The following is a 23,722-nucleotide window of genomic DNA, read 5'->3' on the forward strand; positions in this document are numbered from 1 at the left end:
CACTGAATACTGAATGAAACAGCTTTCTCTAATAGAGAGACAAGCTTTTGAGCAGATTTGGGCTTGATTTCACTTCATTTGAACAGAAACACTATTTCAACATTTCTGGACTCAGAATGCTGTAAACTGACAATCTTGATCATTGAAGTCCTAACATTAGTTTTTGTGTATATAACTTCTAACACATTAAAAACTGTTTTACAGCATTGCAGAAAACATTGTACTTCATAAGGCATAAGCATCTATCAGTTTGGCAAGACTTGCACTGAATACTGAATGAAACAGCTTCCTCTAATAGAGAGACAAGCTTTTGAGCAGATTTGGGCTAGATTTCACTTCATTTGAACAGAAGTACTGTTTCAGCATTACTGGACTCAGAAAGCTGTAAACTGACAATCTTGATCATTGAAGTCCTAACATTAGTTTTTTTGTATATAACTTCTAACACATTAAAAACTGTCTTACAGCATTGCAGAAAACATTGTATTTCATATGGCATAAGCATCTATCAGTTTGGCAAGATTTGCACTGAATACTGAATGAAACAGCTTTCTCTATTAGAGAGACAAGCTTTTGAGCAGATTTGGGCTAGATTTCACTTCATTTGAACAGAAGTACTATTTCAGCATTACTGGACTCAGAAAGCTGTAAACTGACAATCTTGATCATTGAAGTCCTAACATTAGTTTTTTTGTATATAACTTCTAACACATTAAAAACTGTCTTACAGCATTGCAGAAAACATTGTATTTCATATGGCATAAGCATCTATCAGTTTGGCAAGATTTGCACTGAATACTGAATGAAACAGCTTTCTCTATTAGAGAGACAAGCTTTTGAGCAGATTTGGGCTTGATTTCACTTCATTTGAACAGAAACAGTATTTCAACATTTCTGGACTCAGAAAGCTGTAAACTGACAATCTTGATCATTGAAGTCCTAACATTAGTTTTTGTGTATATAACTTCTAACACATTAAAAACTGTTTTACAGCATTGCAGAAAACATTGTACTTCATAAGGCATAAGCATCTATCAGTTTGGCAAGATTTGCACTGAATACTGAATGAAACAGCTTCCTCTAATAGAGAGACAAGCTTTTGAGCAGATTTGGGCTAGATTTCACTTCATTTGAACAGAAGTACTGTTTCAGCATTACTGGACTCAGAAAGCTGTAAACTGACAATCTTGATCATTGAAGTCCTAACATTAGTTTTTGTGTATATAACTTCTAACACATTAAAAACTGTTTTACAGCATTGCAGAAAACATTGTACTTCATAAGGCATAAGCATCTATCAGTTTGGCAAGATTTGCACTGAATACTGAATGAAACAGCTTTCTCTAATAGAGAGACAAGCTTTTGAGCAGATTTGGGCTAGATTTCACTTCATTTGAACAGAAACACTATTTCAGCATTACTGGACTCAGAAAGCTGTAAACTGACAATCTTGATCATTGAAGTCCTAACATTAGTTTTTGTGTATATAACTTCTAACACATTAAAAACTGTTTTACAGCATTGCAGAAAACATTGTACTTCATATGGCATAAGCATCTATCAGTTTGGCAAGATTTGCACTGAATACTGAATGAAACAGCTTTCTCTAATAGAGAGACAAGCTTTTGAGCAGATTTGGGCTAGATTTCACTTCATTTGAACAGAAACACTATTTCAGCATTACTGGACTCAGAAAGCTGTAAACTGACAATCTTGATCATTGAAGTCCTAACATAAGTTTTTGTGCATATAACTTCTAACACATTAAAAACTGTCTTACAGCATTGCAGAAAACATTGTATTTCATATGGCATAAGCATCTATCAGTTTGGCAAGATTTGCACTGAATACTGAATGAAACAGCTTTCTCTATTGGAGAGACAAGCTTTTGAGCAGATTTGGGCTTGATTTCACTTCATTTGAACAGAAACACTATTTCAACATTACTGGACTCAGAAAGCTGCAAACTGACAATCTTGATCATTGAAGTCCTAACATTAGTTTTTGTGTATATAACTTCTAACACATTAAAAACTGTTTTACAGCATTGCAGAAAACATTGTACTTCATATGGCATAAGCATCTATCAGTTTGGCAAGATTTGCACTGAATACTGAATGAAACAGCTTTCTCTAATAGAGAGACAAGCTTTTGAGCAGATTTGGGCTAGATTTCACTTCATTTGAACAGAAGTACTATTTCAGCATTACTGGACTCAGAAAGCTGTAAACTGACAATCTTGATCATTGAAGTCCTAACATAAGTTTTTGTGCATATAACTTCTAACACATTAAAAACTGTCTTACAGCATTGCAGAAAACATTTTATTTCATATGGCATAAGCATCTATCAGTTTGGCAAGATTTGCACTGAATACTGAATGAAACAGCTTTCTCTATTAGAGAGACAAGCTTTTGAGCAGATTTGGGCTTGATTTCACTTCATTTGAACAGAAACACTATTTCAACATTTCTGGACTCAGAAAGCTGTAAACTGACAATCTTGATCATTGAAGTCCTAACATTAGTTTTTGTGTATATAACTTCTAACACATTAAAAACTGTTTTACAGCATTGCAGAAAACATTGTACTTCATAAGGCATAAGCATCTATCAGTTTGGCAAGATTTGCACTGAATACTGAATGAAACAGCTTTCTCTAATAGAGAGACAAGCTTTTGAGCAGATTTGGGCTAGATTTCACTTCATTTGAACAGAAGTACTATTTCAGCATTACTGGACTCAGAAAGCTGTAAACTGACAATCTTGATCATTGAAGTCCTAACATAAGTTTTTGTGCATATAACTTCTAACACATTAAAAACTGTCTTACAGCATTGCAGAAAACATTTTATTTCATATGGCATAAGCATCTATCAGTTTGGCAAGATTTGCACTGAATACTGAATGAAACAGCTTTCTCTATTAGAGAGACAAGCTTTTGAGCAGATTTGGGCTTGATTTCACTTCATTTGAACAGAAGTACTGTTTCAGCATTACTGGACTCAGAAAGCTGTAAACTGACAATCTTGATCATTGAAGTCCTAACATAAGTTTTTGTGCATATAACTTCTAACACATTAAAAACTGTCTTACAGCATTGCAGAAAACATTGTATTTCATATGGCATAAGCATCTATCAGTTTGGCAAGATTTGCACTGAATACTGAATGAAACAGCTTTCTCTATTAGAGAGACAAGCTTTTGAGCAGATTTGGGCTAGATTTCACTTCATTTGAACAGAAGTACTATTTCAGCATTACTGGACTCAGAAAGCTGTAAACTGACAATCTTGATCATTGAAGTCCTAACATAAGTTTTTGTGCATATAACTTCTAACACATTAAAAACTGTTTTACAGCATTGCAGAAAACATTGTACTTCATAAGGCATAAGTATCTATCAGTTTGGCAAGATTTGCACTGAATACTGAATGAAACAGCTTTCTCTAATAGAGAGACAAGCTTTTGAGCAGATTTGGGCTTGATTTCACTTCATTTGAACAGAAACACTATTTCAACATTTCTGGACTCAGAATGCTGTAAACTGACAATCTTGATCATTGAAGTCCTAACATTAGTTTTTGTGTATATAACTTCTAACACATTAAAAACTGTTTTACAGCATTGCAGAAAACATTGTACTTCATAAGGCATAAGCATCTATCAGTTTGGCAAGATTTGCACTGAATACTGAATGAAACAGCTTCCTCTAATAGAGAGACAAGCTTTTGAGCAGATTTGGGCTAGATTTCACTTCATTTGAACAGAAGTACTGTTTCAGCATTACTGGACTCAGAAAGCTGTAAACTGACAATCTTGATCATTGAAGTCCTAACATTAGTTTTTGTGTATATAACTTCTAACACATTAAAAACTGTTTTACAGCATTGCAGAAAACATTGTACTTCATAAGGCATAAGCATCTATCAGTTTGGCAAGATTTGCACTGAATACTGAATGAAACAGCTTTCTCTATTAGAGAGACAAGCTTTTGAGCAGATTTGGGCTAGATTTCACTTCATTTGAACAGAAGTACTGTTTCAGCATTACTGGACTCAGAAAGCTGTAAACTGACAATCTTGATCATTGAAGTCCTAACATAAGTTTTTGTGCATATAACTTCTAACACATTAAAAACTGTCTTACAGCATTGCAGAAAACATTGTATTTCATATGGCATAAGCATCTATCAGTTTGGCAAGATTTGCACTGAATACTGAATGAAACAGCTTTCTCTATTAGAGAGACAAGCTTTTGAGCAGATTTGGGCTAGATTTCACTTCATTTGAACAGAAGTACTATTTCAGCATTACTGGACTCAGAAAGCTGTAAACTGACAATCTTGATTATTGAAGTCCTAACATAAGTTTTTGTGCATATAACTTCTAACACATTAAAAACTGTCTTACAGCATTGCAGAAAACATTTTATTTCATATGGCATAAGCATCTATCAGTTTGGCAAGATTTGCACTGAATACTGAATGAAACAGCTTTCTCTATTAGAGAGACAAGCTTTTGAGCAGATTTGGGCTTGATTTCACTTCATTTGAACAGAAGTACTGTTTCAGCATTACTGGACTCAGAAAGCTGTAAACTGACAATCTTGATCATTGAAGTCCTAACATAAGTTTTTGTGCATATAACTTCTAACACATTAAAAACTGTCTTACAGCATTGCAGAAAACATTGTATTTCATATGGCATAAGCATCTATCAGTTTGGCAAGATTTGCACTGAATACTGAATGAAACAGCTTTCTCTATTAGAGAGACAAGCTTTTGAGCAGATTTGGGCTAGATTTCACTTCATTTGAACAGAAGTACTATTTCAGCATTACTGGACTCAGAAAGCTGTAAACTGACAATCTTGATCATTGAAGTCCTAACATAAGTTTTTGTGCATATAACTTCTAACACATTAAAAACTGTCTTACAGCATTGCAGAAAACATTTTATTTCATATGGCATAAGCATCTATCAGTTTGGCAAGATTTGCACTGAATACTGAATGAAACAGCTTTCTCTATTAGAGAGACAAGCTTTTGAGCAGATTTGGGCTTGATTTCACTTCATTTGAACAGAAACACTATTTCAACATTTCTGGACTCAGAAAGCTGTAAACTGACAATCTTGATCATTGAAGTCCTAACATTAGTTTTTGTGTATATAACTTCTAACACATTAAAAACTGTCTTACAGCATTGCAGAAAACATTGTACTTCATAAGGCATAAGCATCTATCAGTTTGGCAAGATTTGCACTGAATACTGAATGAAACAGCTTTCTCTAATAGAGAGACAAGCTTTTGAGCAGATTTGGGCTAGATTTCACTTCATTTGAACAGAAGTACTGTTTCAGCATTACTGGACTCAGAAAGCTGTAAACTGACAATCTTGATCATTGAAGTCCTAACATAAGTTTTTGTGCATATAACTTCTAACACATTAAAAACTGTCTTACAGCATTGCAGAAAACATTGTACTTCATAAGGCATAAGTATCTATCAGTTTGGCAAGATTTGCACTGAATACTGAATGAAACAGCTTTCTCTAATAGAGAGACAAGCTTTTGAGCAGATTTGGGCTTGATTTCACTTCATTTGAACAGAAGTACTGTTTCAGCATTACTGGACTCAGAAAGCTGTAAACTGACAATCTTGATCATTGAAGTCCTAACATTAGTTTTTGTGTATATAACTTCTAACACATTAAAAACTGTTTTACAGCATTGCAGAAAACATTGTACTTCATAAGGCATAAGCATCTATCAGTTTGGCAAGATTTGCACTGAATACTGAATGAAACAGCTTTCTCTAATAGAGAGACAAGCTTTTGAGCAGATTTGGGCTTGATTTCACTTCATTTGAACAGAAACACTATTTCAACATTTCTGGACTCAGAATGCTGTAAACTGACAATCTTGATCATTGAAGTCATAACATTAGTTTTTGTGTATATAACTTCTAACACATTAAAAACTGTTTTACAGCATTGCAGAAAACATTGTACTTCATAAGGCATAAGCATCTATCAGTTTGGCAAGACTTGCACTGAATACTGAATGAAACAGCTTCCTCTAATAGAGAGACAAGCTTTTGAGCAGATTTGGGCTAGATTTCACTTCATTTGAACAGAAGTACTGTTTCAGCATTACTGGACTCAGAAAGCTGTAAACTGACAATCTTGATCATTGAAGTCCTAACATTAGTTTTTTTGTATATAACTTCTAACACATTAAAAACTGTCTTACAGCATTGCAGAAAACATTGTATTTCATATGGCATAAGCATCTATCAGTTTGGCAAGATTTGCACTGAATACTGAATGAAACAGCTTTCTCTATTAGAGAGACAAGCTTTTGAGCAGATTTGGGCTAGATTTCACTTCATTTGAACAGAAGTACTATTTCAGCATTACTGGACTCAGAAAGCTGTAAACTGACAATCTTGATCATTGAAGTCCTAACATTAGTTTTTGTGTATATAACTTCTAACACATTAAAAACTGTTTTACAGCATTGCAGAAAACATTGTACTTCATAAGGCATAAGCATCTATCAGTTTGGCAAGATTTGCACTGAATACTGAATGAAACAGCTTCCTCTAATAGAGAGACAAGCTTTTGAGCAGATTTGGGCTAGATTTCACTTCATTTGAACAGAAGTACTGTTTCAGCATTACTGGACTCAGAAAGCTGTAAACTGACAATCTTGATCATTGAAGTCCTAACATTAGTTTTTGTGTATATAACTTCTAACACATTAAAAACTGTTTTACAGCATTGCAGAAAACATTGTACTTCATAAGGCATAAGCATCTATCAGTTTGGCAAGATTTGCACTGAATACTGAATGAAACAGCTTTCTCTAATAGAGAGACAAGCTTTTGAGCAGATTTGGGCTAGATTTCACTTCATTTGAACAGAAGTACTGTTTCAGCATTACTGGACTCAGAAAGCTGTAAACTGACAATCTTGATCATTGAAGTCCTAACATTAGTTTTTGTGTATATAACTTCTAACACATTAAAAACTGTTTTACAGCATTGCAGAAAACATTGTACTTCATAAGGCATAAGCATCTATCAGTTTGGCAAGATTTGCACTGAATACTGAATGAAACAGCTTCCTCTAATAGAGAGACAAGCTTTTGAGCAGATTTGGGCTAGATTTCACTTCATTTGAACAGAAGTACTGTTTCAGCATTACTGGACTCAGAAAGCTGTAAACTGACAATCTTGATCATTGAAGTCCTAACATTAGTTTTTGTGTATATAACTTCTAACACATTAAAAACTGTTTTACAGCATTGCAGAAAACATTGTACTTCATAAGGCATAAGCATCTATCAGTTTGGCAAGATTTGCACTGAATACTGAATGAAACAGCTTTCTCTATTAGAGAGACAAGCTTTTGAGCAGATTTGGGCTAGATTTCACTTCATTTGAACAGAAGTACTATTTCAGCATTACTGGACTCAGAAAGCTGTAAACTGACAATCTTGATCATTGAAGTCCTAACATTAGTTTTTGTGTATATAACTTCTAACACATTAAAAACTGTTTTACAGCATTGCAGAAAACATTGTACTTCATAAGGCATAAGCATCTATCAGTTTGGCAAGATTTGCACTGAATACTGAATGAAACAGCTTTCTCTAATAGAGAGACAAGCTTTTGAGCAGATTTGGGCTAGATTTCACTTCATTTGAACAGAAGTACTGTTTCAGCATTACTGGACTCAGAAAGCTGTAAACTGACAATCTTGATCATTGAAGTCCTAACATTAGTTTTTGTGTATATAACTTCTAACACATTAAAAACTGTTTTACAGCATTGCAGAAAACATTGTACTTCATAAGGCATAAGCATCTATCAGTTTGGCAAGATTTGCACTGAATACTGAATGAAACAGCTTTCTCTAATAGAGAGACAAGCTTTTGAGCAGATTTGGGCTTGATTTCACTTCATTTGAACAGAAACAGTATTTCAACATTTCTGGACTCAGAAAGCTGTAAACTGACAATCTTGATCATTGAAGTCCTAACATTAGTTTTTGTGTATATAACTTCTAACACATTAAAAACTGTTTTACAGCATTGCAGAAAACATTGTACTTCATAAGGCATAAGCATCTATCAGTTTGGCAAGATTTGCACTGAATACTGAATGAAACAGCTTCCTCTAATAGAGAGACAAGCTTTTGAGCAGATTTGGGCTAGATTTCACTTCATTTGAACAGAAGTACTGTTTCAGCATTACTGGACTCAGAAAGCTGTAAACTGACAATCTTGATCATTGAAGTCCTAACATTAGTTTTTGTGTATATAACTTCTAACACATTAAAAACTGTCTTACAGCATTGCAGAAAACATTGTACTTCATAAGGCATAAGCATCTATCAGTTTGGCAAGATTTGCACTGAATACTGAACGAAACAGCTTTCTCTAATAGATAGACAAGCTTTTGAGCAGATTTGGGCTAGATTTCACTTCATTTGAACAGAAGTACTATTTCAGCATTACTGGACTCAGAAAGCTGTAAACTGACAATCTTGATCATTGAAGTCCTAACATAAGTTTTTGTGCATATAACTTCTAACACATTAAAAACTGTCTTACAGCATTGCAGAAAACATTGTATTTCATATGGCATAAGCATCTATCAGTTTGGCAAGATTTGCACTGAATACTGAATGAAACAGCTTTCTCTATTAGAGAGACAAGCTTTTGAGCAGATTTGGGCTTGATTTCACTTCATTTGAACAGAAACACTATTTCAACATTTCTGGACTCAGAAAGCTGTAAACTGACAATCTTGATCATTGAAGTCCTAACATTAGTTTTTGTGTATATAACTTCTAACACATTAAAAACTGTTTTACAGCATTGCAGAAAACATTGTACTTCATAAGGCATAAGCATCTATCAGTTTGGCAAGATTTGCACTGAATACTGAATGAAACAGCTTTCTCTAATAGAGAGACAAGCTTTTGAGCAGATTTGGGCTAGATTTCACTTCATTTGAACAGAAGTACTGTTTCAGCATTACTGGACTCAGAAAGCTGTAAACTGACAATCTTGATCATTGAAGTCCTAACATAAGTTTTTGTGCATATAACTTCTAACACATTAAAAACTGTCTTACAGCATTGCAGAAAACATTGTATTTCATATGGCATAAGCATCTATCAGTTTGGCAAGATTTGCACTGAATACTGAATGAAACAGCTTTCTCTATTAGAGAGACAAGCTTTTGAGCAGATTTGGGCTAGATTTCACTTCATTTGAACAGAAGTACTATTTCAGCATTACTGGACTCAGAAAGCTGTAAACTGACAATCTTGATCATTGAAGTCCTAACATAAGTTTTTGTGCATATAACTTCTAACACATTAAAAACTGTTTTACAGCATTGCAGAAAACATTGTACTTCATAAGGCATAAGTATCTATCAGTTTGGCAAGATTTGCACTGAATACTGAATGAAACAGCTTTCTCTAATAGAGAGACAAGCTTTTGAGCAGATTTGGGCTTGATTTCACTTCATTTGAACAGAAACACTATTTCAACATTTCTGGACTCAGAATGCTGTAAACTGACAATCTTGATCATTGAAGTCCTAACATTAGTTTTTGTGTATATAACTTCTAACACATTAAAAACTGTTTTACAGCATTGCAGAAAACATTGTACTTCATAAGGCATAAGCATCTATCAGTTTGGCAAGACTTGCACTGAATACTGAATGAAACAGCTTCCTCTAATAGAGAGACAAGCTTTTGAGCAGATTTGGGCTAGATTTCACTTCATTTGAACAGAAGTACTGTTTCAGCATTACTGGACTCAGAAAGCTGTAAACTGACAATCTTGATCATTGAAGTCCTAACATTAGTTTTTTTGTATATAACTTCTAACACATTAAAAACTGTCTTACAGCATTGCAGAAAACATTGTATTTCATATGGCATAAGCATCTATCAGTTTGGCAAGATTTGCACTGAATACTGAATGAAACAGCTTTCTCTATTAGAGAGACAAGCTTTTGAGCAGATTTGGGCTAGATTTCACTTCATTTGAACAGAAGTACTATTTCAGCATTACTGGACTCAGAAAGCTGTAAACTGACAATCTTGATCATTGAAGTCCTAACATTAGTTTTTGTGTATATAACTTCTAACACATTAAAAACTGTTTTACAGCATTGCAGAAAACATTGTACTTCATAAGGCATAAGCATCTATCAGTTTGGCAAGATTTGCACTGAATACTGAATGAAACAGCTTTCTCTAATAGAGAGACAAGCTTTTGAGCAGATTTGGGCTAGATTTCACTTCATTTGAACAGAAGTACTATTTCAGCATTACTGGACTCAGAAAGCTGTAAACTGACAATCTTGATCATTGAAGTCCTAACATTAGTTTTTGTGTATATAACTTCTAACACATTAAAAACTGTTTTACAGCATTGCAGAAAACATTGTACTTCATAAGGCATAAGCATCTATCAGTTTGGCAAGATTTGCACTGAATACTGAATGAAACAGCTTTCTCTAATAGAGAGACAAGCTTTTGAGCAGATTTGGGCTAGATTTCACTTCATTTGAACAGAAGTACTATTTCAGCATTACTGGACTCAGAAAGCTGTAAACTGACAATCTTGATCATTGAAGTCCTAACATAAGTTTTTGTGCATATAACTTCTAACACATTAAAAACTGTCTTACAGCATTGCAGAAAACATTGTATTTCATATGGCATAAGCATCTATCAGTTTGGCAAGATTTGCACTGAATACTGAATGAAACAGCTTTCTGTATTAGAGAGACAAGCTTTTGAGCAGATTTGGGCTTGATTTCACTTCATTTGAACAGAAACACTATTTCAACATTTCTGGACTCAGAAAGCTGTAAACTGACAATCTTGATCATTGAAGTCCTAACATTAGTTTTTGTGTATATAACTTCTAACACATTAAAAACTGTTTTACAGCATTGCAGAAAACATTGTACTTCATAAGGCATAAGCATCTATCAGTTTGGCAAGATTTGCACTGAATACTGAATGAAACAGCTTTCTCTAATAGAGAGACAAGCTTTTGAGCAGATTTGGGCTAGATTTCACTTCATTTGAACAGAAGTACTGTTTCAGCATTACTGGACTCAGAAAGCTGTAAACTGACAATCTTGATCATTGAAGTCCTAACATAAGTTTTTGTGCATATAACTTCTAACACATTAAAAACTGTCTTACAGCATTGCAGAAAACATTGTATTTCATATGGCATAAGCATCTATCAGTTTGGCAAGATTTGCACTGAATACTGAATGAAACAGCTTTCTCTATTAGAGAGACAAGCTTTTGAGCAGATTTGGGCTAGATTTCACTTCATTTGAACAGAAGTACTATTTCAGCATTACTGGACTCAGAAAGCTGTAAACTGACAATCTTGATCATTGAAGTCCTAACATAAGTTTTTGTGCATATAACTTCTAACACATTAAAAACTGTCTTACAGCATTGCAGAAAACATTTTATTTCATATGGCATAAGCATCTATCAGTTTGGCAAGATTTGCACTGAATACTGAATGAAACAGCTTTCTCTATTAGAGAGACAAGCTTTTGAGCAGATTTGGGCTTGATTTCACTTCATTTGAACAGAAACACTATTTCAACATTTCTGGACTCAGAAAGCTGTAAACTGACAATCTTGATCATTGAAGTCCTAACATTAGTTTTTGTGTATATAACTTCTAACACATTAAAAACTGTCTTACAGCATTGCAGAAAACATTGTACTTCATAAGGCATAAGCATCTATCAGTTTGGCAAGATTTGCACTGAATACTGAATGAAACAGCTTTCTCTAATAGAGAGACAAGCTTTTGAGCAGATTTGGGCTAGATTTCACTTCATTTGAACAGAAGTACTGTTTCAGCATTACTGGACTCAGAAAGCTGTAAACTGACAATCTTGATCATTGAAGTCCTAACATAAGTTTTTGTGCATATAACTTCTAACACATTAAAAACTGTCTTACAGCATTGCAGAAAACATTGTACTTCATAAGGCATAAGTATCTATCAGTTTGGCAAGATTTGCACTGAATACTGAATGAAACAGCTTTCTCTAATAGAGAGACAAGCTTTTGAGCAGATTTGGGCTTGATTTCACTTCATTTGAACAGAAGTACTGTTTCAGCATTACTGGACTCAGAAAGCTGTAAACTGACAATCTTGATCATTGAAGTCCTAACATTAGTTTTTGTGTATATAACTTCTAACACATTAAAAACTGTTTTACAGCATTGCAGAAAACATTGTACTTCATAAGGCATAAGCATCTATCAGTTTGGCAAGATTTGCACTGAATACTGAATGAAACAGCTTTCTCTAATAGAGAGACAAGCTTTTGAGCAGATTTGGGCTTGATTTTCACTTCATTTGAACAGAAACACTATTTCAACATTTCTGGACTCAGAATGCTGTAAACTGACAATCTTGATCATTGAAGTCATAACATTAGTTTTTGTGTATATAACTTCTAACACATTAAAAATTGTTTTACAGCATTGCAGAAAACATTGTACTTCATAAGGCATAAGCATCTATCAGTTTGGCAAGACTTGCACTGAATACTGAATGAAACAGCTTCCTCTAATAGAGAGACAAGCTTTTGAGCAGATTTGGGCTAGATTTCACTTCATTTGAACAGAAGTACTGTTTCAGCATTACTGGACTCAGAAAGCTGTAAACTGACAATCTTGATCATTGAAGTCCTAACATTAGTTTTTTTGTATATAACTTCTAACACATTAAAAACTGTCTTACAGCATTGCAGAAAACATTGTATTTCATATGGCATAAGCATCTATCAGTTTGGCAAGATTTGCACTGAATACTGAATGAAACAGCTTTCTCTATTAGAGAGACAAGCTTTTGAGCAGATTTGGGCTAGATTTCACTTCATTTGAACAGAAGTACTATTTCAGCATTACTGGACTCAGAAAGCTGTAAACTGACAATCTTGATCATTGAAGTCCTAACATTAGTTTTTGTGTATATAACTTCTAACACATTAAAAACTGTCTTACAGCATTGCAGAAAACATTGTACTTCATAAGGCATAAGCATCTATCAGTTTGGCAAGATTTGCACTGAATACTGAATGAAACAGCTTCCTCTAATAGAGAGACAAGCTTTTGAGCAGATTTGGGCTAGATTTCACTTCATTTGAACAGAAGTACTGTTTCAGCATTACTGGACTCAGAAAGCTGTAAACTGACAATCTTGATCATTGAAGTCCTAACATTAGTTTTTGTGTATATAACTTCTAACACATTAAAAACTGTTTTACAGCATTGCAGAAAACATTGTACTTCATAAGGCATAAGCATCTATCAGTTTGGCAAGATTTGCACTGAATACTGAATGAAACAGCTTTCTCTAATAGAGAGACAAGCTTTTGAGCAGATTTGGGCTAGATTTCACTTCATTTGAACAGAAGTACTGTTTCAGCATTACTGGACTCAGAAAGCTGTAAACTGACAATCTTGATCATTGAAGTCCTAACATTAGTTTTTGTGTATATAACTTCTAACACATTAAAAACTGTTTTACAGCATTGCAGAAAACATTGTACTTCATAAGGCATAAGCATCTATCAGTTTGGCAAGATTTGCACTGAATACTGAATGAAACAGCTTCCTCTAATAGAGAGACAAGCTTTTGAGCAGATTTGGGCTAGATTTCACTTCATTTGAACAGAAGTACTGTTTCAGCATTACTGGACTCAGAAAGCTGTAAACTGACAATCTTGATCATTGAAGTCCTAACATTAGTTTTTGTGTATATAACTTCTAACACATTAAAAACTGTTTTACAGCATTGCAGAAAACATTGTACTTCATAAGGCATAAGCATCTATCAGTTTGGCAAGATTTGCACTGAATACTGAATGAAACAGCTTTCTCTATTAGAGAGACAAGCTTTTGAGCAGATTTGGGCTAGATTTCACTTCATTTGAACAGAAGTACTATTTCAGCATTACTGGACTCAGAAAGCTGTAAACTGACAATCTTGATCATTGAAGTCCTAACATAAGTTTTTGTGCATATAACTTCTAACACATTAAAAACTGTCTTACAGCATTGCAGAAAACATTGTATTTCATAAGGCATAAGCATCTATCAGTTTGGCAAGACTTGCACTGAATACTGAATGAAACAGCTTTCTCTATTAGAGAGACAAGCTTTTGAGCAGATTTGGGCTAGATTTCACTTCATTTGAACAGAAGTACTATTTCAGCATTACTGGACTCAGAAAGCTGTAAACTGACAATCTTGATCATTGAAGTCCTAACATTAGTTTTTGTGTATATAACTTCTAACACATTAAAAACTGTTTTACAGCATTGCAGAAAACATTGTACTTCATAAGGCATAAGCATCTATCAGTTTGGCAAGATTTGCACTGAATACTGAATGAAACAGCTTCCTCTAATAGAGAGACAAGCTTTTGAGCAGATTTGGGCTAGATTTCACTTCATTTGAACAGAAGTACTGTTTCAGCATTACTGGACTCAGAAAGCTGTAAACTGACAATCTTGATCATTGAAGTCCTAACATTAGTTTTTGTGTATATAACTTCTAACACATTAAAAACTGTTTTACAGCATTGCAGAAAACATTGTACTTCATAAGGCATAAGCATCTATCAGTTTGGCAAGATTTGCACTGAATACTGAATGAAACAGCTTTCTCTAATAGAGAGACAAGCTTTTGAGCAGATTTGGGCTAGATTTCACTTCATTTGAACAGAAGTACTGTTTCAGCATTACTGGACTCAGAAAGCTGTAAACTGACAATCTTGATCATTGAAGTCCTAACATTAGTTTTTGTGTATATAACTTCTAACACATTAAAAACTGTTTTACAGCATTGCAGAAAACATTGTACTTCATAAGGCATAAGCATCTATCAGTTTGGCAAGATTTGCACTGAATACTGAATGAAACAGCTTCCTCTAATAGAGAGACAAGCTTTTGAGCAGATTTGGGCTAGATTTCACTTCATTTGAACAGAAGTACTGTTTCAGCATTACTGGACTCAGAAAGCTGTAAACTGACAATCTTGATCATTGAAGTCCTAACATTAGTTTTTGTGTATATAACTTCTAACACATTAAAAACTGTTTTACAGCATTGCAGAAAACATTGTACTTCATAAGGCATAAGCATCTATCAGTTTGGCAAGATTTGCACTGAATACTGAATGAAACAGCTTTCTCTATTAGAGAGACAAGCTTTTGAGCAGATTTGGGCTAGATTTCACTTCATTTGAACAGAAGTACTATTTCAGCATTACTGGACTCAGAAAGCTGTAAACTGACAATCTTGATCATTGAAGTCCTAACATAAGTTTTTGTGCATATAACTTCTAACACATTAAAAACTGTCTTACAGCATTGCAGAAAACATTGTATTTCATAAGGCATAAGCATCTATCAGTTTGGCAAGACTTGCACTGAATACTGAATGAAACAGCTTCCTCTAATAGAGAGACAAGCTTTTGAGCAGATTTGGGCTAGATTTCACTTCATTTGAACAGAAGTACTGTTTCAGCATTACTGGACTCAGAAAGCTGTAAACTGACAATCTTGATCATTGAAGTCCTAACATTAGTTTTTTTGTATATAACTTCTAACACATTAAAAACTGTCTTACAGCATTGCAGAAAACATTGTATTTCATATGGCATAAGCATCTATCAGTTTGGCAAGATTTGCACTGAATACTGAATGAAACAGCTTTCTCTATTAGAGAGACAAGCTTTTGAGCAGATTTGGGCTAGATTTCACTTCATTTGAACAGAAGTACTATTTCAGCATTACTGGACTCAGAAAGCTGTAAACTGACAATCTTGATCATTGAAGTCCTAACATTAGTTTTTGTGTATATAACTTCTAACACATTAAAAACTGTTTTACAGCATTGCAGAAAACATTGTACTTCATAAGGCATAAGCATCTATCAGTTTGGCAAGATTTGCACTGAATACTGAATGAAACAGCTTTCTCTAATAGAGAGACAAGCTTTTGAGCAGATTTGGGCTAGATTTCACTTCATTTGAACAGAAGTACTATTTCAGCATTACTGGACTCAGAAAGCTGTAAACTGACAATCTTGATCATTGAAGTCCTAACATTAGTTTTTGTGTATATAACTTCTAACACATTAAAAACTGTTTTACAGCATTGCAGAAAACATTGTACTTCATAAGGCATAAGCATCTATCAGTTTGGCAAGATTTGCACTGAATACTGAATGAAACAGCTTTCTCTAATAGAGAGACAAGCTTTTGAGCAGATTTGGGCTAGATTTCACTTCATTTGAACAGAAGTACTGTTTCAGCATTACTGGACTCAGAAAGCTGTAAACTGACAATCTTGATCATTGAAGTCCTAACATTAGTTTTTGTGTATATAACTTCTAACACATTAAAAACTGTTTTACAGCATTGCAGAAAACATTGTACTTCATAAGGCATAAGCATCTATCAGTTTGGCAAGATTTGCACTGAATACTGAATGAAACAGCTTTCTCTAATAGAGAGACAAGCTTTTGAGCAGATTTGGGCTTGATTTCACTTCATTTGAACAGAAACAGTATTTCAACATTTCTGGACTCAGAAAGCTGTAAACTGACAATCTTGATCATTGAAGTCCTAACATTAGTTTTTGTGTATATAACTTCTAACACATTAAAAACTGTTTTACAGCATTGCAGAAAACATTGTACTTCATAAGGCATAAGCATCTATCAGTTTGGCAAGATTTGCACTGAATACTGAATGAAACAGCTTCCTCTAATAGAGAGACAAGCTTTTGAGCAGATTTGGGCTAGATTTCACTTCATTTGAACAGAAGTACTGTTTCAGCATTACTGGACTCAGAAAGCTGTAAACTGACAATCTTGATCATTGAAGTCCTAACATTAGTTTTTGTGTATATAACTTCTAACACATTAAAAACTGTCTTACAGCATTGCAGAAAACATTGTACTTCATAAGGCATAAGCATCTATCAGTTTGGCAAGATTTGCACTGAATACTGAACGAAACAGCTTTCTCTAATAGATAGACAAGCTTTTGAGCAGATTTGGGCTAGATTTCACTTCATTTGAACAGAAGTACTATTTCAGCATTACTGGACTCAGAAAGCTGTAAACTGACAATCTTGATCATTGAAGTCCTAACATAAGTTTTTGTGCATATAACTTCTAACACATTAAAAACTGTCTTACAGCATTGCAGAAAACATTGTATTTCATATGGCATAAGCATCTATCAGTTTGGCAAGATTTGCACTGAATACTGAATGAAACAGCTTTCTCTATTAGAGAGACAAGCTTTTGAGCAGATTTGGGCTTGATTTCACTTCATTTGAACAGAAACACTATTTCAACATTTCTGGACTCAGAAAGCTGTAAACTGACAATCTTGATCATTGAAGTCCTAACATTAGTTTTTGTGTATATAACTTCTAACACATTAAAAACTGTTTTACAGCATTGCAGAAAACATTGTACTTCATAAGGCATAAGCATCTATCAGTTTGGCAAGATTTGCACTGAATACTGAATGAAACAGCTTTCTCTAATAGAGAGACAAGCTTTTGAGCAGATTTGGGCTAGATTTCACTTCATTTGAACAGAAGTACTGTTTCAGCATTACTGGACTCAGAAAGCTGTAAACTGACAATCTTGATCATTGAAGTCCTAACATAAGTTTTTGTGCATATAACTTCTAACACATTAAAAACTGTCTTACAGCATTGCAGAAAACATTGTATTTCATATGGCATAAGCATCTATCAGTTTGGCAAGATTTGCACTGAATACTGAATGAAACAGCTTTCTCTATTAGAGAGACAAGCTTTTGAGCAGATTTGGGCTAGATTTCACTTCATTTGAACAGAAGTACTATTTCAGCATTACTGGACTCAGAAAGCTGTAAACTGACAATCTTGATCATTGAAGTCCTAACATAAGTTTTTGTGCATATAACTTCTAACACATTAAAAACTGTTTTACAGCATTGCAGAAAACATTGTACTTCATAAGGCATAAGTATCTATCAGTTTGGCAAGATTTGCACTGAATACTGAATGAAACAGCTTTCTCTAATAGAGAGACAAGCTTTTGAGCAGATTTGGGCTTGATTTCACTTCATTTGAACAGAAACACTATTTCAACATTTCTGGACTCAGAATGCTGTAAACTGACAATCTTGATCATTGAAGTCCTAACATTAGTTTTTGTGTATATAACTTCTAACACATTAAAAACTGTTTTACAGCATTGCAGAAAACATTGTACTTCATAAGGCATAAGCATCTATCAGTTTGGCAAGACTTGCACTGAATACTGAATGAAACAGCTTCCTCTAATAGAGAGACAAGCTTTTGAGCAGATTTGGGCTAGATTTCACTTCATTTGAACAGAAGTACTGTTTCAGCATTACTGGACTCAGAAAGCTGTAAACTGACAATCTTGATCATTGAAGTCCTAACATTAGTTTTTTTGTATATAACTTCTAACACATTAAAAACTGTCTTACAGCATTGCAGAAAACATTGTATTTCATATGGCATAAGCATCTATCAGTTTGGCAAGATTTGCACTGAATACTGAATGAAACAGCTTTCTCTATTAGAGAGACAAGCTTTTGAGCAGATTTGGGCTAGATTTCACTTCATTTGAACAGAAGTACTATTTCAGCATTACTGGACTCAGAAAGCTGTAAACTGACAATCTTGATCATTGAAGTCCTAACATTAGTTTTTGTGTATATAACTTCTAACACATTAAAAACTGTTTTACAGCATTGCAGAAAACATTGTACTTCATAAGGCATAAGCATCTATCAGTTTGGCAAGATTTGCACTGAATACTGAATGAAACAGCTTTCTCTAATAGAGAGACAAGCTTTTGAGCAGATTTGGGCTAGATTTCACTTCATTTGAACAGAAGTACTATTTCAGCATTACTGGACTCAGAAAGCTGTAAACTGACAATCTTGATCATTGAAGTCCTAACATTAGTTTTTGTGTATATAACTTCTAACACATTAAAAACTGTTTTACAGCATTGCAGAAAACATTGTACTTCATAAGGCATAAGCATCTATCAGTTTGGCAAGATTTGCACTGAATACTGAATGAAACAGCTTTCTCTAATAGAGAGACAAGCTTTTGAGCAGATTTGGGCTAGATTTCACTTCATTTGAACAGAAGTACTATTTCAGCATTACTGGACTCAGAAAGCTGTAAACTGACAATCTTGATCATTGAAGTCCTAACATAAGTTTTTGTGCATATAACTTCTAACACATTAAAAACTGTCTTACAGCATTGCAGAAAACATTGTATTTCATATGGCATAAGCATCTATCAGTTTGGCAAGATTTGCACTGAATACTGAATGAAACAGCTTTCTGTATTAGAGAGACAAGCTTTTGAGCAGATTTGGGCTTGATTTCACTTCATTTGAACAGAAACACTATTTCAACATTTCTGGACTCAGAAAGCTGTAAACTGACAATCTTGATCATTGAAGTCCTAACATTAGTTTTTGTGTATATAACTTCTAACACATTAAAAACTGTTTTACAGCATTGCAGAAAACATTGTACTTCATAAGGCATAAGCATCTATCAGTTTGGCAAGATTTGCACTGAATACTGAATGAAACAGCTTTCTCTAATAGAGAGACAAGCTTTTGAGCAGATTTGGGCTAGATTTCACTTCATTTGAACAGAAGTACTGTTTCAGCATTACTGGACTCAGAAAGCTGTAAACTGACAATCTTGATCATTGAAGTCCTAACATAAGTTTTTGTGCATATAACTTCTAACACATTAAAAACTGTCTTACAGCATTGCAGAAAACATTGTATTTCATATGGCATAAGCATCTATCAGTTTGGCAAGATTTGCACTGAATACTGAATGAAACAGCTTTCTCTATTAGAGAGACAAGCTTTTGAGCAGATTTGGGCTAGATTTCACTTCATTTGAACAGAAGTACTATTTCAGCATTACTGGACTCAGAAAGCTGTAAACTGACAATCTTGATCATTGAAGTCCTAACATAAGTTTTTGTGCATATAACTTCTAACACATTAAAAACTGTTTTACAGCATTGCAGAAAACATTGTACTTCATAAGGCATAAGTATCTATCAGTTTGGCAAGATTTGCACTGAATACTGAATGAAACAGCTTTCTCTAATAGAGAGACAAGCTTTTGAGCAGATTTGGGCTTGATTTCACTTCATTTGAACAGAAACACTATTTCAACATTTCTGGACTCAGAATGCTGTAAACTGACAATCTTGATCATTGAAGTCCTAACATTAGTTTTTGTGTATATAACTTCTAACACATTAAAAACTGTTTTACAGCATTGCAGAAAACATTGTACTTCATAAGGCATAAGCATCTATCAGTTTGGCAAGACTTGCACTGAATACTGAATGAAACAGCTTCCTCTAATAGAGAGACAAGCTTTTGAGCAGATTTGGGCTAGATTTCACTTCATTTGAACAGAAGTACTGTTTCAGCATTACTGGACTCAGAAAGCTGTAAACTGACAATCTTGATCATTGAAGTCCTAACATTAGTTTTTTTGTATATAACTTCTAACACATTAAAAACTGTCTTACAGCATTGCAGAAAACATTGTATTTCATATGGCATAAGCATCTATCAGTTTGGCAAGATTTGCACTGAATACTGAATGAAACAGCTTTCTCTATTAGAGAGACAAGCTTTTGAGCAGATTTGGGCTAGATTTCACTTCATTTGAACAGAAGTACTATTTCAGCATTACTGGACTCAGAAAGCTGTAAACTGACAATCTTGATCATTGAAGTCCTAACATTAGTTTTTGTGTATATAACTTCTAACACATTAAAAACTGTTTTACAGCATTGCAGAAAACATTGTACTTCATAAGGCATAAGCATCTATCAGTTTGGCAAGATTTGCACTGAATACTGAATGAAACAGCTTTCTCTAATAGAGAGACAAGCTTTTGAGCAGATTTGGGCTAGATTTCACTTCATTTGAACAGAAGTACTGTTTCAGCATTACTGGACTCAGAAAGCTGTAAACTGACAATCTTGATCATTGAAGTCCTAACATTAGTTTTTGTGTATATAACTTCTAACACATTAAAAACTGTTTTACAGCATTGCAGAAAACATTGTACTTCATAAGGCATAAGCATCTATCAGTTTGGCAAGATTTGCACTGAATACTGAATGAAACAGCTTTCTCTAATAGAGAGACAAGCTTTTGAGCAGATTTGGGCTTGATTTCACTTCATTTGAACAGAAACAGTATTTCAACATTTCTGGACTCAGAAAGCTGTAAACTGACAATCTTGATCATTGAAGTCCTAACATTAGTTTTTGTGTATATAACTTCTAACACATTAAAAACTGTTTTACAGCATTGCAGAAAACATTGTACTTCATAAGGCATAAGCATCTATCAGTTTGGCAAGATTTGCACTGAATACTGAATGAAACAGCTTCCTCTAATAGAGAGACAAGCTTTTGAGCAGATTTGGGCTAGATTTCACTTCATTTGAACAGAAGTACTGTTTCAGCATTACTGGACTCAGAAAGCTGTAAACTGACAATCTTGATCATTGAAGTCCTAACATTAGTTTTTGTGTATATAACTTCTAACACATTAAAAACTGTTTTACAGCATTGCAGAAAACATTGTACTTCATAAGGCATAAGCATCTATCAGTTTGGCAAGATTTGCACTGAATACTGAATGAAACAGCTTCCTCTAATAGAGAGACAAGCTTTTGAGCAGATTTGGGCTAGATTTCACTTCATTTGAACAGAAGTACTGTTTCAGCATTACTGGACTCAGAAAGCTGTAAACTGACAATCTTGATCATTGAAGTCCTAACATTAGTTTTTGTGTATATAACTTCTAACACATTAAAAACTGTTTTACAGCATTGCAGAAAACATTGTACTTCATAAGGCATAAGCATCTATCAGTTTGGCAAGATTTGCACTGAATACTGAATGAAACAGGTTTCTATATTAGAGAGACAAGCTTTTGAGCAGATTTGGGCTAGATTTCACTTCATTTGAACAGAAGTACTATTTCAGCATTACTGGACTCAGAAAGCTGTAAACTGACAATCTTGATCATTGAAGTCCTAACATTAGTTTTTGTGTATATAACTTCTAACACATTAAAAACTGTCTTACAGCATTGCAGAAAACATTGTACTTCATAAGGCATAAGCATCTATCAGTTTGGCAAGATTTGCACTGAATACTGAATGAAACAGCTTTCTCTAATAGATAGACAAGCTTTTGAGCAGATTTGGGCTAGATTTCACTTCATTTGAACAGAAGTACTATTTCAGCATTACTGGACTCAGAAAGCTGTAAACTGACAATCTTGATCATTGAAGTCCTAACATAAGTTTTTGTGCATATAACTTCTAACACATTAAAAACTGTCTTACAGCATTGCAGAAAACATTGTATTTCATATGGCATAAGCATCTATCAGTTTGGCAAGATTTGCACTGAATACTGAATGAAACAGCTTTCTCTATTAGAGAGACAAGCTTTTGAGCAGATTTGGGCTAGATTTCACTTCATTTGAACAGAAGTACTATTTCAGCATTACTGGACTCAGAAAGCTGTAAACTGACAATCTTGATCATTGAAGTCCTAACATAAGTTTTTGTGCATATAACTTCTAACACATTAAAAACTGTCTTACAGCATTGCAGAAAACATTGTATTTCATATGGCATAAGCATCTATCAGTTTGGCAAGATTTGCACTGAATACTGAATGAAACAGCTTTCTCTATTAGAGAGACAAGCTTTTGAGCAGATTTGGGCTAGATTTCACTTCATTTGAACAGAAGTACTGTTTCAGCATTACTGGACTCAGAAAGCTGTAAACTGACAATCTTGATCATTGAAGTCCTAACATAAGTTTTTGTGCATATAACTTCTAACACATTAAAAACTGTCTTACAGCATTGCAGAAAACATTGTATTTCATATGGCATAAGCATCTATCAGTTTGGCAAGATTTGCACTGAATACTGAATGAAACAGCTTTCTCTATTAGACAGACAAGCTTTTGAGCAGATTTGGGCTAGATTTCACTTCATTTGAACAGAAGTACTATTTCAGCATTACTGGACTCAGAAAGCTGTAAACTGACAATCTTGATCATTGAAGTCCTAACATTAGTTTTTGTGTATATAACTTCTAACACATTAAAATCTGTCTTACAGCATTGCAGAAAACATTGTATTTCATATGGCATAAGCATCTATCAGTTTGGCAAGATTTGCACTGAATACTGAATGAAACAGCTTTCTCTATTAGAGAGACAAGCTTTTGAGCAGATTTGGGCTTGATTTCACTTCATTTGAACAGAAACACTATTTTAACATTTCTGGACTCAGAAAGCTGTAAACTGACAATCTTGATCATTGAAGTCCTAACATTAGTTTTTGTGTATATAACTTCTAACACATTAAAAACTGTTTTACAGCATTGCAGAAAACATTGTACTTCATAAGGCATAAGCATCTATCAGTTTGGCAAGATTTGCACTGAATACTGAATGAAACAGCTTTCTCTAATAGAGAGACAAGCTTTTGA

The sequence above is a fragment of the Carassius gibelio genome, chromosome A13 (assembly GCF_023724105.1).
Source record: "Carassius gibelio isolate Cgi1373 ecotype wild population from Czech Republic chromosome A13, carGib1.2-hapl.c, whole genome shotgun sequence".
NCBI lineage: Eukaryota > Metazoa > Chordata > Actinopteri > Cypriniformes > Cyprinidae > Carassius > Carassius gibelio.